General features: G+C 46.2%; 1 protein-coding gene across 3 annotated transcripts in view; it reads right to left on the bottom strand.

Moving 5' to 3' along the window:
* FAM124B (family with sequence similarity 124 member B) overlaps window positions 1-8,519 on the bottom strand; it is a 30,313-nt gene extending 21,794 nt beyond the window's left edge. For 2 of the 3 annotated variants that reach the window (XM_068279223.1, XM_068279225.1), the window contains exons 1-2: window positions 7,704-8,519; window positions 3,453-3,655 (exon numbers count right to left, since the gene is read on the bottom strand). The gene's annotated coding sequence lies outside the window, so the exon portion shown is untranslated. The remainder of the gene's footprint in view (window positions 1-3,452; window positions 3,656-7,703) is intronic. The other variant, XM_068279224.1, reaches the window with a different exon arrangement.
* Window positions 8,520-12,952: the final 4,433 nt, after the last annotated feature.

Raw genomic sequence — 12,952 nt, forward strand, 5'->3', positions numbered from 1 at the left:
GGAAATGTAATGGCGACGAATTTAGCGCTGGCGGAATTCCGCAATTCCGGCGGAACGGAATTTGCTCTTTCCGATCATACCTATTCACTTTGTAAACGAATGCCGGCGTCTTACTGACGCCGGCTTGCATTCATCACAGGCACTGCGGTCGGTTTTGGGAACAACCTTTTCCCATTCACGGAACAGTGGGATTGTGGTGGAAACAAACGTAAGCGGCGCGGCAATCGCAAGTGGCGATGTAAATAAACAGGTATGCATATCTACCCCCTGGTTGTTAAGTGAATTATCCAAGGGTGTAGATACGCGTGTATGCATATCTACCCCCTGGTTGTTAAGTGAAGTATCCAAGGGTGTAGACACGCGCACCATCAGTGGGGAAGTAGTTAAATTTGGCACAAGTGGTGACACCTTCGCTGCAGGCAGTTGCATCACTGCAGAATGTGCGTTTACTCTGTATTCCGAAGCCAATACAAATACATGGTCTATCCATATGCTATGGGAAAATTCCACATCGCCAAATAGTCTAGGCTGTGGCAATTTAAATAGCCCAGGGCTTCACCTGTAGCTCTATATCAGGCACAGCAGCTGAAGGGAGATTAGCAGAATAACAGCCAGGGACCAAGAAGACTATGGGGGGCTGGAAGAAGTGCCATGCAAGTTAAACTGGGGACCTTAGAGTTGCTTTAGGTTCCCTTGAGGCCACTTTCACACATGGGCCCATACGCAATTCACTTTTTCTCCTGAGTTTTCTCCTGAGTGATATTTTTAAATGTGTCAATAAAATGCATTTTAAGCCATCAGAAAGCAAGAAAATGCTCAAAATAATGTTGATAGTCCTTTTTATTTACTTTAGTTGAAAAGCGCTGTAAAGTTATTTTAACCACTTGCCGACCGCCCACTACCTATGGGCGGCAGCAAGGTGGCTCCCCCAGGGCCGTGTAACGCCGATCGGCGGTGGCACCTGGGAGACTAAATTAGCCGGGGATCGCGCACAGGGATGCACGCTTCCGCCGGCATTAGGCTCCGCCCACCCGCGACGTCAACCCGCCGGACAATTAGCAGCTCCGGCGGGCTGTAAATACCCCAATCTCGTGTTACCAAGTGTATAATACACTTTGTCAAGCTAACAAAGTGTATTATACTGGCTGCATCCTCCCCTGGTGGTCCCAGTGATCGAGAGACCACCAGGGGAGGAGGCAGCTGTGTATGTAAACACACACACACACACACACACACACACACACACACACACACACACACACACACACACACACACACACACACACACACACACACACTGATCCTGTTCTCCTGCCCCCTGATCGACCACAGCACCCCTCAGACCGCAACCCCCCCCCCCCCCAGATCACCCCCTCAGACCACTGTTTGCACCCAATCACCCCCTAATCACCCATCAATCACTCTGACGCTATATTTTAGATTAGGCTCTAAGTCCTTTCAAGAGGCTTTCTAACAAAATTTTCAGCCTTATTTCTTCTATCCTATAAGTTCCTATACCTGTTCTAATGTGGTCTGTCTTACTGCAGCCTTTCCTAGTTGCACAGTGGCTGTATTATCTCAGTTATATAAACTAATCTTCTTTCCTCTGACGGCTTTGTCGGGCTCAGGCACTCTGGCAAGAATGTGCTCGTCTGCTTGTGATAGGATAGAAGCTATACACACCCTCTCCACGCCCCCTGCAGGCTCTGTATGAGTCACAGACTGAGCTCCTCTCAGCCTATCACATGCCATGTCTTGTTTGTTCACACTGCCTAAAACTGGCAATTACAAGCCAGGATTGCAGCAGGGAGTGGCAGAAACAGCACAGAGGGGCCCAGGAGAACATAATGAATAGAATGGTATGCTTTTTATTGTAAGAATTTTAAAGTACAGATTCTCTTTAAAGGGGTTTAACCACCCTGGCGTTCTGATTAAATCGCCAGGGTGGCTGCGGGAGGGTTTTTTTTAAATAAAAAAAAAACTATTTCATGCAGCCAACTGAAAGTTGGCTGCATGAAAGCCCACTAGAGGGCGCTCCGGAGGCGATCTTCCGATCGCCTCCGGCGGCAAGAGATAACACGGAAGGCCGCAATGAGCGGCCCTCCGTGTTTCGCTTCCCTCGTCGCCATGGCGACGAGCGGAGTGACGTCATGGACGTCAGCCGACGTCTTGACGTCAGCCGCCTCCGATCCAGCCCTTAGCGCTGGCCGGAACTGTTTGTTCCGGCTACGCTGGGCTCGGGCGGCTGGGGGGACCCTCTTTTCGCCGCTGCACGCGGCGGATCGCCGCGCTGCAGCGGCGATCAGGCAGCACACGCGGCTGGCAAAGTGCCGGCTGCGTGTGCTGCTTTTTATTTGGTGCAAATCGGCCCAGCAGGGCCTGAGCGGCAGCCTCTGGCGGTGTTGGACGAGCTGAGCTCGTCCAGACCGCTCAGCAGGTTAAGGCTGCAGTCCTTAAGTGGTTAATTTGAAGATAAAAAATTATCTCCTAGGAGAAAACTCAGGTGAAAAAGTGAATTGCATATGGCCCTAGGAGCGTTGCAGTACGCTCCTTATCACAGTGGCAATTAGTCTCTATAAGACTGGCCACTCTATACGCAGTGCGATGTGGCGCAAATGCTTCCAACAACGCAGACTCTGTGCATTGCCGAGCAGTACCGTGCAGCAGGCATTTGCATTGGAGTCAATAGATTGTTGTAGTGGTGGTGTGGAGCACATGTGGCAGTCAGGCGAAAATCAGTGACATACTTCCTGTCCAGCAGGAAGCACATGACTGTTCAGGGGGTGGAGCTATGCATATTACTCTGTTGCCACAGAGTAATATGCAGGGGAAAATGGTGCAGTGTGATTGTCCTTTCCCCCGGCTTTCATGATGATACATTTTCTTTCACAGGTTTATTTTTTTTTGTGTCAGAGGCAAATTTATATGCATCTTTTGTGAAGGTTTCATAATAATTCTAACATTTGTATAGTTAGTACGTTTCCCCGTCTGACTCAAAGCACTTGAGTGCTGCAGCCACTATGGGCATGCTCAATAGGCCACCCTGCAGTGTTAAGGAGTCTTGCTCAAGGATTCCTTACTGAATCCGTAGTAGCTTACTGAATAAGAAGACCTGATATTTGAACTCTGGATACCTATGTCAGAGGTGGTACCCTTAACTAGTACACTATTAACACAAGCACCATTATTAAATTCTGTATATATCTGTTAACCTTTATTCTACAGGGCTGTAACTACAAAACAGAACCCCATCGCAAAAATTATACGTTTCAGGAATTACTCAAAACAGAATAACTTTAAAAGTGTTTTCTAAGGTAGAAAATAAATTTTACATTTAAAAGTAAATTTCATTATTGCAGTGTTTCAGGAGCATTTTATGGAAGATTCAGGTACATTTTAAAATGTCCACTGTGGTATTAACAGAGCATGAGAAAACACTGGCTGTACTGTACCTTTGTATAGCCACCTCCACTTGGTCAGATTAGCCACCTGACCTTCTTTCCTTCTTCTCTCTCTCCTGGAAACCAAGGCAGCTGCAAGATGTGATATATTGAGGAGACCGACGCGATATCTAGGTTATGGCGTCACACTGCCTGGCAACGCTGCCTGCCGAGAGTCTCTCCCTCATATCACTTGTGTCTACATGAAAAGGATACTGAAAAGAGATCAATTCTGTCTTTGCAAAGGACTTGCCTCCTCTCAATACAATTGTAATAAACAAGTATTTAGTTAACTTCTCAACCATGGATAATGGGACATTTAAGGATGTGTATACATGTATGAGTTCCTGCCCTATTTTTACTTTGTGTTCTAAAAATCTCTTTAGAATGAATTTGTTGTGCATGGACAACTGTTATTTCATAATATGAAATAACTACAGTAGAATCCCTTTATAGCAAACTCCAAGGGATCTGGCAAAGTAGTTTACAATTTCAGAATTTTACTATATCAGAATTGATCATACATTGAATATTCATATAGGCTCAAGGTCGGGACTTGGGAACGGAGTTTACTAGAGACAGAGGTTTACTATATCAGACTATTAGAACGAGATTCTACTGTAGTAACAATGGCATAGTTGGAAATATATTGACAGAACACAGATAACTATAGCTGGGATAACATGGTAATAACTGGTGCATGAGGTAATGCATGAAGAGAAACTTTACTAAACATAACTATGAATAAAATTGCTTATTTTTTACCAATATTTCTTTATAAAAAAAAAAACAAAAAAACAAACAAACAAAAAAACTGTGTTTTTCTTCACTCTGATTTATTAAATTTAGCACAGGTGGTGACATCATACTGCTGTGGGATGTTGCGTTCCAAAGTGAGCAGAAACACCTGGGCCCACATACAATTAACTTTTTCTCCCGGAGACAATTTTTCATCATCTGTTCAAAATAACTTTTCAGCACTCTGCAATTGAAAAAGTATCAAAAAGGAAGTGAAAAAAGTACTGTCAAAATCATTCAGAGTATTTTCTTGCTTGTTGGTGGTTTAAAAGGCATTTTATTGGCAAGGTGTGAAAATATCACTTAGGAGAAGAGAAAAAGTTAATTGGGCCCTGGTCTCCCAGAGAGCACTGGTAGAAGGCTTCAGGACACCATATCCTAGGCATCAATGGGAGATATAGGGTTACATTCAGGGGTCTAGTCCTGGAAAAATAGGCGAGTGGATTCACCCTAAAAACCCCTGCGCCGCGCGCCCAAAAATGGCCGTAGTCAAGCATAATGTGGGCGTGGTGATGGGTGGGGCCAAATATACATGACCTTAGCAGTGATTTAAAAGGTCTGCCAGGGAAGTTTGAGCTCTGCCGTAGTGTATCCCCCAAAATGGATGTAATCTGACAGCATTTCACCAAAAAGACACAATCTGGTAGAAGTTCCTCCAAAATACAGATAATATGGCAGTGGTTCCTCCAAAATAGACAATGTGGCAGCAGCAGTTCCACCAACATACACATAATTTGGAAGCAGTTCCCCAAAATATGCAAAACCTGGCAGTGGATCACCCAAAATACACGTATCACCCAAAATACATGTAATCTGGCAGCAGTGGTCCCCCAAAAACACAATCTGGCAGCAGTTCCCCAAAATACATGTAATCTGGCAGCAGCCGTTCCCCTAACATACACAATCTGGCAGCTGTTCCCCAAAATATATAACAGCGGTTCCACAAAAATGCAGATAATCTGACAGCAGTTCCCCCAAAATAGATACCCCCAGCATAGGTAGCCAAGTCTATAGGTGTCCCCAGTATAAGTAGCCATGAGTATAGTAGTCCCCAGTATACAGTGGTGTGAAAAACTATTTGCCCCCTTCCTGATTTCTTCTTCTTTTGCATGTTTGTCACACTTAAAATGTTTCTGCTCATCAAAAACCATTAACTATTAGTCAAAGATAACATCATTGAACAGAAAATGCAGTTTTAAATGATGGTTTTTATTATTTAGTGAGAAAAAAAACTCAAAACCTACATGGCCCTGTGTGAATAAGAAATTGCCCCCTGTACCTAATAACTGGTTGGGCCACCCTTAGCAGCAATAACTGCAATCAAGTGTTTGCGATAACTTGCAACGAGTCTTTTACAGCGCTCTGGAGGAATTTTGGCCCACTCATCTTTGCAGAATTGTTGTAATTCAGCTTTATTTGAGGGTTTTCTAGCATGGACAGCCTTTTTAAGGTCATGCCACAACATCTCAATAGGATTCAGGTCAGGACTTTGACTAGGCCACTCCAAAGTCTTCATTTTGTTTTTCTTCAGCCATTCAGAGGTGGATTTGCTGGTGTGTTTTGGGTCATTGTCCTGCTGCAGCACCCAAGATAGCTTCAGCTTGAGTTGATGAACAGATGGCCGGACATTCTCCTTCAGGTTTTTTTTGGTAGACAGTAGAATAGTTCCATCTATCACAGCAAGCCTTCCAGGCCCTGAAGCAGCAAAACAACCCCAGACCATCACACTACCACCACCATATTTTACTGTTGGTACGATGTTCTTTTGCTGAAATGCTGTGTTACTTCTATGCCAGATGTAACGGGACACGCACCTTCCACAAAGTTCAACTTTTGTCTCGTCGGTCCACAAGGTATTTTCCCAAAAGTCTTGGCAATCATTGAGATGTTTTTTAGCAAAATTGAGACGAGCTTTAATGTTCTTTTTGCTTAAAAGTGGTTTGCGCCTTGGATATCTGCCATGCAGGCCGTTTTTGCCCAGTCTCTTTCTTATGGTGGAGTCGTGAACACTGATCTTAATTGAGGCAAGTGAGGCCTGCAGTTCTTTAGATGTTGTCCTGGGGTTTTTTGTGGCCTCTCGGATGAGTTTTCTCTGCGCTCTTGGGGTAATTTTGGTCGGCCGGCCACTCCTGGGAAGGTTCATCACTTTTCCATGTTTTTGCCATTTGTGGATAATGGCTCTCATTGTGGTTCACTGGAGTCCCAAAGCTTTAGAAATGGCTTTATAACCTTTACCAGACTGATAGATCGCAATTACAGTACTTTTGTTCTCATTTGTTCCTGAATTTCTTTAGATCTTGGCATGATGTCTAGCTTTTGAGGTGCTTTTGGTCTACTTCTCTGCGTCAGATAGCTCCTATTTAAGTGATTTCTTGATTGAAACAGATGTGGCAGTAATCAGGCCTGGGGGCGACTACAGAAATTGAACTCAGGTGTGATAAACCACAGTTAAGTTATTTTTTAACAAGGGGGGGCAATCACTTTTTCACACAGGGCCATGTAGATTTGGAGTTTTTTTTTCTCATAAATAATAAAAACTATCATTTAAACTGCATTTTGTGTTCAATTATGTTATCTTTGACTAATAGTTAACGGTTTTTGATGAGCAGAAACATTTAAGTGTGACAAACATGCAAAAGAATAAGAAATCAGGAAAGGGGCAAATAGTTTTTCACACCACTGTATGTAGCCAGAGGTATAGTTGCCTAGTATATGTAGCCAGGGGTATATATGCCCAGTAAATGTAGTCAGGGGTTTAGTAGTCCCCAGTATATGTAGCCAGGGGTATAGGTGCCCAGTATATGTAGTCAGGAGTATAGTAGTCCCCAGTATATGTAGTCAGGTGTATATGTGCCCTGTATATGTAGTCAGGGGTATATGTGCCCAGTATATGTAGTCAGGGGTATATGTGCCCAGTATATGTAGTCAGGGGTATATGTAGTCAGGGGTATATGTGCCCAGTATATGTAGTCGGGGGTATATGTGCCCAGTATATGTAGTCAGGGGTATATGTGCCCAGTATATGTAGTCAGGGGTTTATGTCCACAATATGTAGTCAGGGGTATAGTAGTCCCCAGTATATGTAGTCAGGTGTATAGTAGTCCCCAGTATATGTAGGCAGGGGTATAGTAGTCCTCAGTATATGTAGGCAGGGGTATAGTAGTCCCTAGTATATGTAGGCAGGTGTATATGTCCCCAGAATAGGTAGCCAGGATTATAGATGTCCCCAAAAAAGGTGGCCAGGTGTATAGATGTCCTCAGTATATGTAGCCAGGTCTATAGGTGCCCCCAGAATAGGTAGCCAGATGTCCCCACAAGGAGGGGAGGCAGCACAGAGAGAAGGGATTGGTGGGCACAGCGGGAAACATCTCCTTCCCCCCTCAGAGCTCCCCCTTTACTCCCTCTCCCCCTCCCCCTCCAGTCCAGAACTAAAATTTGCAGGTGGCTGGCAGCAGCTTGACTTACCTCTTCCTTGTTCCAAGCCGGGTAAGTAGTGATGACCGGTTCATTTGAGCGGTGTAGATGAGGGTGGTGGCGAGCATCGGGCTCGCGTGCGCGCGGACCGCCGCCGCACTTGTACATTTCGGAAGCGTGTCAGCTGACCTGTCTGGTCAGCTGCCGGCAGGCGGCTTCCTGATTGGCCAGGCTCCTGGGCGGCGCTGGTGAGTGCTCTCCAGGATTTAAGGAGCTGCCTGTCATTTGCTCCTGGTCTGCTGCTGCGAATACTTCTGTGTTAGCGCTCAGACCCTTAGGCAGTTCCTAGTGTGTTGATCTGGCAGGAACCCGGGGAGTCACACTTCGCTTAGGATTGTTTGATAGCTATAATTATAATTATTATTACTGTTTGATATTTCTGTGTATGACCCATTGCTACCTCTGACCTCGCCTCTGCCTTCTGACTTTGTACTTCTGACCATCTGATCCGTTGCCGACTCATTGCCTGATTACTGACTTAGTTTTCTTGCCGATTTTGTACCGTAACTGCCCGACCCGTTGGCGACCTTTTGCCTGCCTACTGACTATGATTTGACTTTCGATTCTGTACTGCTTCTGCCCGATCTGTTGCCAACCTTGCTTATACGACGGTTCGCCCCCTGGTGATAGCCTCAATCTTTAAGGGCTATCACTTAGGGATCTCTCCTGATTACAGTTGCACCAATCACCACACTTGTGCAATAAAGATTGTCCTACCAGTTGTTGCTATCTGCATTATTGGTGATACTGCAGATCACCATATAATCAGATATTTGTATTGCTGTTGAGCTAACACCGTTCATTACATAACAGCAGACCAAAAAAAATTATGGAGGCACAGGTCCAGGCGTTAACTGCAGCTGTTGAGCAGTTAACTGCCACTGTGGCTGCACAGCAGGCTCAGATTAATACTTTAGCCGAAGCTGTTAACCAGAGAGTGGCACCACCCTTGCCTCCCTCTCCTGTCTGGGAGCCCAAGATGGCTCTTCCCGACAAGTTTTCAGGGCAGAAGCCCGATTTTCATAATTTTAGGAACCGATGTCTTTCTTACTTTGAAATGAGGCCCGTTTCATCAGGTTCAGAACAGGGCCGGCCTTAGGTTTCACAGCGCCCCGAGCGAAACCTAATTTTGGTGCCCCCCCCAACCCTCTTCGTATGCACGCACGCACACACACAGGCCCATTGCTATTCACCTTTTCCTCCGGAGATATCTCCTAGGACAGTGGTTCCCAACCTTTTTGAAGTTGTGACACATCACGCCAAATGCTCAGATCTCCATGACACATATGTATAACAGAAAAATACTAATAATAACCACAAAATGGATGAAAACAGTCCATTATCCTGAATACACTTAAAAATTAAGCCTAGAATATTTTAGGAATATTAATAAAAACATCAGTTGGACAGTTAGGGCCCCCCAAATTTGGAATGATAGCACGGCACCAAACAATTTGCACCGCGCGTTATAGCCGCAGTGCATCCCCCACCCCAGAAAAAATGCCCTCAGACTCAGTATAGGTAGGTAGCCAAGTATAGGTGCCCCCAGTATGGGATCTCATGTGTAGATGCCCTCAATATAGGTAGCCAATCATAGGTGCCCCCAGTATAGGAAGTCAGGTGTAGTTAGAGCAGTGCTACAAGGAAATGGGCCTGGTACACACCATGCATTTTCCCATCAGATCAACAGGAACTTTCCCATCGCTCTTTAATTTGCAGCATGTCTGATCTGCTTCTGGTCGAGAAAGGGATCAGTTTTTGAGATTAGTACTGCACATTGAAAGCAGATTATACAAGCTGGAAATTATCAAACGGTGGGAAACTTCCTTGTTGACCTGACTGGAAAATTGTATGAGCTATACTCAGCCTTAAGAGTTGTAGTCGCAATTAGCTTACACAGATTATTTAAAAGATACAAATGACAGAGTGGGCTCTAGTAAGTCAGCTGTTCATTTTTCTTGATCGGAAAAAAATTTAGTGTTCATGGACGATGAAGTGGCTTCAATCAGTCATGGGGGGAAATAGCATTGCGATCACTAATGCTCAGGCATTGGGGGCCCGAAAGGATGGATCCTTAACGACCCATGATGTCCGAGCAATATACATGGTCAGCTGCTGTACACAGATAACTATAAGGGCCCGTTTCCACTGGAGCGGAAACTCTCTCGGAATCCGCGGAAACCGCTCCGAATCTGCAGTTTCCCCGCAGGCAAATCGCGCGGGGAAACTCTGCCATAGTAAACTATGGTGCCACCGGCCGAAACGCTTACCCTAGCGATTCGGCCGACACTGCCCACAGATTTTGCGCGGGAGGCTGCAAATCCCATAGCCGTGCATGGCACGGCTTCTGGGATTCGCCTGCGTTCCCGCACACCTGGAAGTGCTGACGCGTGCGGCGCAAGTGGAAACGGGCCCTAATGGTTGTCGCATGTGTGTACGCAGCTTGTGTGTCAAGCGCACAGGACCTAAGAGTGTGTGTGGTGTGCGTGTATGAAGTGTGTATATGAAGTGTGTGTGGTGTCTGTGTAGAGGGTGTGTATTACCTAACCTCGCAAGCTGCCAGCTTCTGTTTTTCAAACAAGTTCGCTGCTGTTGCTGGAAAGCTGACTGGAGTCACATAGAGTGTCTTTTACTGACTTTACTGCCAGCTGCTAGCAAATTGCCTTCAGGCTCCAGCCCTCTTCTCACATAGTGCTTTTCTTCAGCAGCCCTCTTTTCCATCCTTATCAGAGGGGGACATAGGGATTGAGACAGGCCTGGCCAGGATAAGCACACTTCACTGCAAGCCAGCCAGGGTCAAGACTTCAGGTCAGGCAAGAGACTGGGAGCTGAGCTATGGGTTCTCTCGCTGCAGAGAGAGATCACTATCTGTGCCGTTGTCTGTTTTACCAGTCCGGGTAGTGATTGCTGGAGTCACTGAAGCCAAGAGTAATCTGCGCTGCCTCTACGGGAAGCCTGGAGATCTGATCTCCAGCACCCAGCCAATAGCAAAGAGCCCTGACTCACAGGCAGCTACAGCCACGGTACAGTTTCAGGCTGGTTTGACTGAGCTGCCTGGGGCCGGGGCTGAGAGAATCGAGCAGCTGCTGTGTCGATATACATTTTTAGCTAGTCAGTTACCACTGCAGCTCTGATTGTCTGAGGTGGCGGCGACCCGGGGGAGAATGCCACACTCCAAGAGGCAGCACTGAGCGCTGCAGTAGTTTACAGGTCTTCGACCCCATCACCCCTAGCGGCACCAGGGGGCGGAGATACCATGTGACGCGAGTCGGACCTAGCCAGAGGCCACAGCAGCAGCCAGATAGATATGAAAAACCTATGCAGCCAGGGCGGCAGCCGGCAGGGCAGGAGCGCCCCCTGGAAGCCGGCGCCCTGAGCGATCGCTCAGGTCGCTCAGGTCAAAGGCCGGCCCTGGTTCAGAATTACAACGAGTAACGCTCATTAAAACACTTTTAAGTGGGGATTCACAGACTTGGGCTTACAATCTCGCTGTTGGTCACGAGGCTTTAGCCTCAGTAAAAGCTTTTTTTGATGCTATGGTGGTCATATATGACGATCCTGACGTGGCCGCCACAGCAGAAAGGAAGTTAAAGAGACTCTGGCAGGGGCATGGTACAGTCGAGGACTATGCATCTGAATTTCGGAAATGGGCGGTGTCCTCTAGGTGGGAACATTACACCCTACTAGACTGTTTTCTGTCCGGGTTACTGATATCATGCTCAGCCACCCTGAACCCAAGACACTTGACGAGGCCATTTCTTTAGCTGTCAAAATTGACCGCAGAGTACAATACCATAAACAAAATAGGTCGCACTACCTATAGAACTGTATCCTCCAGTCCTTCGACTTCAGCTGCCTCGGATAAGCAATGCAGATTGGTCATTCAAGGTTGTCAGAAGCTGAAAAAACCAAGAGGCAGAAAGAGGGGCTCTGTTTATATTGTGGGGAAAAGGGTCATTTTGTGCAGAGCTGTAGCAAGAAGGCGGAAAACTTCTCCACCTAGGGTTAGTTGGAGGTACTACCCTAGGCGAACCTGTTTTACCTTCTAAAATCCTCTTGCCATGCTCTATTTCTTGGAAAGATCAAGTTTTTCTTGCCCAGGCCTTCATTGACTCTGGCTCTGCCGCAAATTTCATTGACTATGACCTAGTCTCTAAATGGAGAATTCCAATTCTGCCCATCAAGAGACAGATTTATGTTACAGCAATTGACGATTCCCCACTACAGAATAAACAACCTCTTTCACAGGCTCCGCCTCTCACATGTCATGTTGGGGTGTTACATAAGGAAGAGTTAACATTTTTTGTGTTAAAAATGTCCACCTCTATGATAGTCTTGGGGCTTCCATGGCTGCGCCAGCACTCGCCACAGATAGATTGAAACACTGGGCAGTTATTATCCTGGTCTCTGGCCTGTCAAGTTACCTGTCTAGAAAAAATTACCCTGTGTTCCACTGAGGTACGGGTTGAGTGGGTTCCCACTCCCTATGTGGAATATTCTGATGTTTTTTGTCCCAAGGCTGCAGACAAACTGCCACCTCACAGAGTTTGACTGCCCCATAGATTTGAGACCAGGTACCATGCCTCCTCGGGGGCATGTTTACAATCTCACAGGACCAGAACAGGTGGCCATGAGAGATGACATTAAAGAGAACCTGGAAAAGGGATTCATACGTCCGTCCAAGTCTCCAGCAGGGGCAGGTTTCTTTTTTGTGCAAAAGAAAGATGGTGGTCTCAGGCCGTGTATTGACTATAGGGCTTTGAATCAGATAACCATTCCCAACCGTTACCCCCTGCCACTGATTGAGGATTTGTTCGCGCAGGTTTCTGGGGCTCAAATATTCTCCAAACTGGACTTAAGAGGGGCATACAACTTGATTAGAATTAGCCAGGGGGATGAGTGGAAGACGACCTTCAACACACCCGATGGGCATTACGAGTACTTGGTGATGCCCTTCGGGTTGTGCAATGCCTCCGCAGTTTTTCAAGATTTTGTTAATGAGATTTTCAGAGAAGTCCTGGGTCGCTTTGTTGTAGTACATCTTGACGATATACTAATCTTCTCCAAGAACCTCAGGGAGCATAGAGAGCATGTCAAATATGTTTTGGAAAAATTGAGACAGAATAGTCTACGCTAAACTTGAAAAATGCTTGTTCAAGGTGCCAGAAGTTTCTTTTCTGGGATACATCGTTTCTGTCAATATTCCTTCCATGGACCCCAAAAAAGTCGCTGCCGTTCTT

Source organism: Hyperolius riggenbachi, chromosome 4, assembly GCF_040937935.1.
Source record: "Hyperolius riggenbachi isolate aHypRig1 chromosome 4, aHypRig1.pri, whole genome shotgun sequence".
Classification (NCBI taxonomy): Eukaryota; Metazoa; Chordata; class Amphibia; order Anura; family Hyperoliidae; genus Hyperolius; species Hyperolius riggenbachi.